Source organism: Camellia sinensis, chromosome 12 (genome assembly GCF_055761805.1).
Source record: "Camellia sinensis isolate YWXY chromosome 12, ASM5576180v1, whole genome shotgun sequence".
In the NCBI taxonomy this organism is placed as follows: domain Eukaryota; kingdom Viridiplantae; phylum Streptophyta; class Magnoliopsida; order Ericales; family Theaceae; genus Camellia; species Camellia sinensis.
In genome coordinates, this window is record NC_138972.1 from 480,001 (window position 1) to 486,905 (window position 6,905).

Below are 6,905 nucleotides of genomic sequence, written 5' to 3' on the forward strand. Positions count from 1 at the left end.
TGCCATGCTGCTGGCAAAGGCCGCGGCATGGCATGCTGCCGGCAAAGGCCGCGGCATGGCATGCTGCCGCCCAAGGCCGCGGCATGGCATGCTGCCGGCCAAGGCCGCGGCATGCCATGTTTCTGGCCAAGGCCGTGGCATGACATGCTGGCCAAGGCCGGGGCATGGCAAGCTGCTGGCCAAGGTCGTGGCATGGCAAGCTGCTGGCCAAGGCCGGGGCATAGCACGCTGCTGGCCATGGCCGTGGCATGACAAGCTTGCCAAGGCCGGGGCATGGCGTGCTGCTGGCCAAGGCTTTGGCATGCCATGGTGCTGGCCAAGGCTGTGGCATGGCATGCTGCTGGCCAAGGCCGTGGCATGGCATGCTGCTGGCCAAGGCCGTGGCATGGCATGCTGCTGGCCAAAGCCGTGGCATGGCATGCTGCTGGCCAAGGCCGTGGCATGACATGCTTGCCAAGGCCAAGGCATGGCATGCTGCTGGCCAAGGCTTTGGCATGCCATGTTGCTGGCCAAGGCTGTGGCATGGCATGCTGCTGGCCAAGGCTGTGGCATGGCATGCTGCTGGCCAAGGCCGTGGCATGGCATGCTGCTGGCCAAGGCCGTGGCATGGCATGCTGCTGGCCAACGCCGTGGCATGGCATGCTGCTGGCCAAGGCCGTGGCATGACATGCTTGCCAAGGCCAAGGCATGGCATGCTGCTGGCCAAGGCTTTGGCATGCCATGTTGCTGGCCAAGGCTGTGGCATGGCATGCTGCTGGCCAAGGCCGTGGCATGGCATGCTGCTGGCCAAGGCCGGGGCATGGCATGCTGCTGGCCAAGGCCGTGGCATGGCATGCTGCTGGCCAAGGCCGTGGCATGACATGCTTGCCAAGGCCAAGGCATGGCATGCTGCTGGCCAAGGCTTTGGCATGCCATGTTGCTGGCCAAGGCTTTGGCATGCCATGTTGCTGGCCAAGGCTGTGGCATGGCATGCTGGCCTAGGCCAACGTGCCACCGCCACCGCCGCGGGCCGCCACTCGACGCATCCCGTGCTTGGCTATGTAGTTTCGATGCCACAAGCCAATGCCACAAGCCAAGCGATGGCATGTGCCAAGCGCCCGCCTAGGCATAGGCGTGGCCTGTGGCCTGGCCATGCTGGCCAGCCTTAAGGGAGGTGCCCCCCCCTTATAATAGCCTGTTAAGCCCTTTTCAATCTGGCAGGAGGAAACATCAAGCATGTTCGAGGAGTCATAATGGGGTTTTTTTAAAAAGTAATGGTTTTTTGCCAAAACTTTCAACATGAAAGTTGTATGAAATAATTTAATACACCATAAAAAAAATTATAAAAAAATATTTGGCCACCGGAATATTTTATTTTAATTTATTTCAATTTTAATACTTAAAAAATAATAAAAATTACTAAAAATACTCAAAAAATTCTAGAAAAATTCCAACAATTATAAGATGAGGCACTAGTAATTATAGTAATTTTTTTAATTATTTTTTTATTTTTAATTTATTTTATTATAATTTTTATGAGTAAATAAATAATTAAAAAGCCCGACGAACGTGCAAAAACACTTAGAGAAACCCAGCAAGCATCGGATAGCACGAATGCAAATAACAAACGCAACAGGCAACTTCCGAGGGACATACTTTTCCCAACAAGCTTCCACTGGGGAAAGCACTAGCAACGGGTTCGCAAGTCAAAGGCAACCAAACGGCTATTACCCGAGGGACAAGCATTTCGCCGGGCAACATATACGTAAGTCAAAGCCAAACCAAATGGCAATTACACGAGGGATAGGATTGCTTGCCAAGGGCGTGGCATGCGATGTTCTAGCCCAAGGCAAAGGCACGCCACGCTGCGGGACAAGGCCGTGGCAAGACATGCGGCTGGCCTTGGCCTTGGCATGGCATGCCGCCGGCTTTGGCTGGGCTGCGTTGGCCTTGCCATGGAATGTTGCTGGCTTTGGCTGTGGCATGGCATGCTGCTGGCCTAGGCCTTGGCATGGCATGCTGCTGGCTTTGGCTGGCAGCCTTGGTCGTGGCATGGCATGCTGCTGGCCTTGGCCTTGGCATGGCATGCCGCCGGCTTTGGCTGGGCTGCGTTGGCCGTGGCATGGCATGCTGCTGGCCTTGGCCTTGGCATGGCATGCTGCTGGCTTTGGCTGGCCTGCCTTGGCCGTGGCATGGCATGCTGCTGGCCTAGGCCTTGGCATGGCATGCTGCTGGCTTTGGCTGGCCTGCCTTGGCCGTGGCATGGCATGCTGCTGGCCTAGGCCATGGCATGGCATGCTGCTGGCTTTGGCTGGGCTGCCTTGGCCGTGGCATGGCATGCTGCTGGCCTTGGCCTTGACATGGCATGCTGCTGGCTTTGGCAGGCCTGCCTTGGCCGTGGCATGGCATGCTGCTGGCCTAGGCCTTGGCATGGCATGCTGCTGGCTTTGGCTGGGCCGCCTTGGCCGTGGCATGGCATGCTGCTGGCCTTGGCCTTGGCATGGCATGCTGCTGGCTTTGGCTGGGCTGCCTTGGCCGTGGCATGGCATGCTGCTGGCCTAGGCCTTGGCATGGCATGCTGCTGGCTTTGGCTGGGCTGCCTTGGCCGTGGCATGGCATGCTGCTGGCCTAGGCCTTGGCATGGCATGCTGCTGGCTTTGGCTGGGCTGCCTTGGCCGTGGCATGGCATGTTGCTGGCCTTGGCCTTGGCATGGCATGCTGCTGGCTTTGGCAGGCCTGCCTTGGCCGTGGCATGGCATGCTGCTGGCCTAGGCCTTGGCATGGCATGCTGCTGGCTTTGGCTGGGCTGCCTTGGCCGTGGCATGGCATGCTGCTGGCCTTGGCCTTGGCATGGCATGTTGCTGGCTTTGGCTGGGCTGCCTTGGCCGTGGCATGGCATGCTGCTGGCCTAGGCCTTGGCATGGCATGCTGCTGGCTTTGGCTGGGCTGCCTTGGCCGTGGCATGGCATGCTGCTGGCCTTGGCCTTGGCATGGCATGCTGCTGGCTTTGGCTGGGCTGCCTTGGCCGTGGCATGGCATGCTGCTGGCCTAGGCCTTGGCATGGCATGCTGCTGGCTTTGGCTGGGCTGCCTTGGCCGTGGCATGGCATGCTGCTGGCCTTGGCCTTGGCATGGCATGCTGCTGGCTTTGGCTGGGCTGCCTTGGCCGTGGCATGGCATGCTGCTGGCCTAGGCCTTGGCATGGCATGCTGCTGGCTTTGGCTGGGCTGCCTTGGCCGTGGCATGGCATGCTGCTGGCCTTGGCCTTGGCATGGCATGCTGCTGGCTTTGGCTGGGCTGCCTTGGCCGTGGCATGGCATGCTGCTGGCCTAGGCCTTGGCATGGCATGCTGCTGGCTTTGGCTGGGCTGCCTTGGCCGTGGCATGGCATGCTGCTGGCCTTGGCCTTGGCATGGCATGCTGCTGGCTTTGGCAGGCCTGCCTTGGCCGTGGCATGGCATGCTGCTGGCCAAGGCCTTGGCCTGGCATGCTGCTGGCTTTGGCTGGGCTGCCTTGGCCGTGGCATGGCATGCTGCTGGCCTTGGCCTTGGCATGGCATGCTGCTGGCTTTGGCTGGCCTGCCTTGGCCGTGGCATGGCATGCTGCTGGCCTAGGCCTTGGCATGGCATGCTGCTGGCTTTGGCTGGGCTGCCTTGGCCGTGGCATGGCATGCTGCTGGCCTTGGCCTTGGCATGGCATGCTGCTGGCTTTGGCTGGCCTGCCTTGGCCGTGGCATGGCATTCTGCTGGCCTTGGCCTTGGCATGGCATGCTGCTGGCTTTGGCTGGGCTGCCTTGGCCGTGGCATGGCATGCTGCTGGCCTAGGCCTTGGCATGGCATGCTGCTGGCTTTGGCTGGGCTGCCTTGGCCGTGGCATGGCATGCTGCTGGCCTTGGCCTTGGCATGGCATGCTGCTGGCTTTGGCAGGCCTGCCTTGGCCGTGGCATGGCATGCTGCTGGCCTAGGCCTTGGCATGGCATGCTGCTGGCTTTGGCTGGGCTGCCTTGGCCGTGGCATGGCATGCGGCTGGCCTTGGCCTTGGCATGGCATGCTGCTGGCTTTGGCTGGGCTGCCTTGGCCGTGGCATGGCATGCTGCTGGCCTTGGCCTTGGCATGGCATGCTGCTGGCTTTGGCTGGGCTGCCTTGGCCGTGGCATGGCATCCTGCTGGCCTTGGCCTTGGCATGGCAAGCTGCTGGCTTTGGCTGGGCTGCCTTGGCCGTGGCATGGCATGCTGCTGGCCTTGGCTGGGCTGCCTTGGCCGTGGCATGGCATGCTGCTGGCCTAGGCCTTGGCATGGCATGCTGCTGGCTTTGGCTGGGCTGCCTTGGCCGTGGCATGGCATGCTGCTGGCCTAGGCCTTGGCATGGCATGCTGCTGGCTTTGGCTGGCAGCCTTGGTCGTGGCATGGCATGCTGCTGGCCTTGGCCTTGGCATGGCATGCCGCCGGCTTTGGCTGGGCTGCGTTGGCCGTGGCATGGCATGCTGCTCGCCTTGGCCTTGGCATGGCATGCTGCTGGCTTTGGCTGGCCTGCCTTGGCCGTGGCATGGCATGCTGCTGGCCTAGGCCTTGGCATGGCATGCTGCTGGCTTTGGCTGGCCTGCCTTGGCCGTGGCATGGCATGCTGCTGGCCTAGGCCATGGCATGGCATGCTGCTGGCTTTGGCTGGGCTGCCTTGGCCGTGGCATGGCATGCTGCTGGCCTAGGCCTTGGCATGGCATGCTGCTGGCTTTGGCTGGGCTGCCTTGGCCGTGGCATGGCATGCTGCTGGCCTTGGCCTTGGCATGGCATGCTGCTGGCTTTGGCTGGGCTGCCTTGGCCGTGGCATGGCATGCTGCTGGCCTAGGCCTTGGCATGGCATGCTGCTGGCTTTGGCTGGGCTGCCTTGGCCGTGGCATGGCATGCTGCTGGCCTTGGCCTTGGCATGGCATGCTGCTGGCTTTGGCTGGGCTGCCTTGGCCGTGGCATGGCATGCTGCTGGCCTAGGCCTTGGCATGGCATGCTGCTGGCTTTGGCTGGGCTGCCTTGGCCGTGGCATGGCATGCTGCTGGCCTTGGCCTTGGCATGGCATGCTGCTGGCTTTGGCTGGGCTGCCTTGGCCGTGGCATGGCATGCTGCTGGCCTAGGCCTTGGCATGGCATGCTGCTGGCTTTGGCTGGGCTGCCTTGGCCGTGGCATGGCATGCTGCTGGCCTAGGCCTTGGCATGGCATGCTGCTGGCTTTGGCTGGGCTGCCTTGGCCGTGGCATGGCATGTTGCTGGCCTTGGCCTTGGCATGGCATGCTGCTGGCTTTGGCAGGCCTGCCTTGGCCGTGGCATGGCATGCTGCTGGCCTAGGCCTTGGCATGGCATGCTGCTGGCTTTGGCTGGGCTGCCTTGGCCGTGGCATGGCATGCTGCTGGCCTTGGCCTTGGCATGGCATGTTGCTGGCTTTGGCTGGGCTGCCTTGGCCGTGGCATGGCATGCTGCTGGCCTAGGCCTTGGCATGGCATGCTGCTGGCTTTGGCTGGGCTGCCTTGGCCGTGGCATGGCATGCTGCTGGCCTTGGCCTTGGCATGGCATGCTGCTGGCTTTGGCTGGGCTGCCTTGGCCGTGACACGGCATGCTGCTGGCCTAGGCCTTGGCATGGCATGCTGCTGGCTTTGGCTGGGCTGCCTTGGCCGTGGCATGGCATGCTGCTGGCCTTGGCCTTGGCATGGCATGCTGCTGGCTTTGGCTGGGCTGCCTTGGCCGTGGCATGGCATGCTGCTGGCCTAGGCCTTGGCATGGCATGCTGCTGGCTTTGGCTGGGCTGCCTTGGCCGTGGCATGGCATGCTGCTGGCCTTGGCCTTGGCATGGCATGCTGCTGGCTTTGGCTGGGCTGCCTTGGCCGTGGCATGGCATGCTGCTGGCCTAGGCCTTGGCATGGCATGCTGCTGGCTTTGGCTGGGCTGCCTTGGCCGTGGCATGGCATGCTGCTGGCCTTGGCCTTGGCATGGCATGCTGCTGGCTTTGGCAGGCCTGCCTTGGCCGTGGCATGGCATGCTGCTGGCCAAGGCCTTGGCCTGGCATGCTGCTGGCTTTGGCTGGGCTGCCTTGGCCGTGGCATGGCATGCTGCTGGCCTTGGCCTTGGCATGGCATGCTGCTGGCTTTGGCTGGCCTGCCTTGGCCGTGGCATGGCATGCTGCTGGCCTAGGCCTTGGCATGGCATGCTGCTGGCTTTGGCTGGGCTGCCTTGGCCGTGGCATGGCATGCTGCTGGCCTTGGCCTTGGCATGGCATGCTGCTGGCTTTGGCTGGCCTGCCTTGGCCGTGGCATGGCATTCTGCTGGCCTTGGCCTTGGCATGGCATGCTGCTGGCTTTGGCTGGGCTGCCTTGGCCGTGGCATGGCATGCTGCTGGCCTAGGCCTTGGCATGGCATGCTGCTGGCTTTGGCTGGGCTGCCTTGGCCGTGGCATGGCATGCTGCTGGCCTTGGCCTTGGCATGGCATGCTGCTGGCTTTGGCAGGCCTGCCTTGGCCGTGCCATGGCATGCTGCTGGCCTAGGCCTTGGCATGGCATGCTGCTGGCTTTGGCTGGGCTGCCTTGGCCGTGGCATGGCATGCGGCTGGCCTTGGCCTTGGCATGGCATGCTGCTGGCTTTGGCTGGGCTGCCTTGGCCGTGGCATGGCATGCTGCTGGCCTTGGCCTTGGCATGGCATGCTGCTGGCTTTGGCTGGGCTGCCTTGGCCGTGGCATGGCATCCTGCTGGCCTTGGCCTTGGCATGGCAAGCTGCTGGCTTTGGCTGGGCTGCCTTGGCCGTGGCATGGCATGCTGCTGGCCTTGGCTGGGCTGCCTTGGCCGTGGCATGGCATGCTGCTGGCCTAGGCCTTGGCATGGCATGCTGCTGGCTTTGGCTGGGCTGCCTTGGCCGTGGCATGGCATGCTGCTGGCCTAGGCCTTGGCATG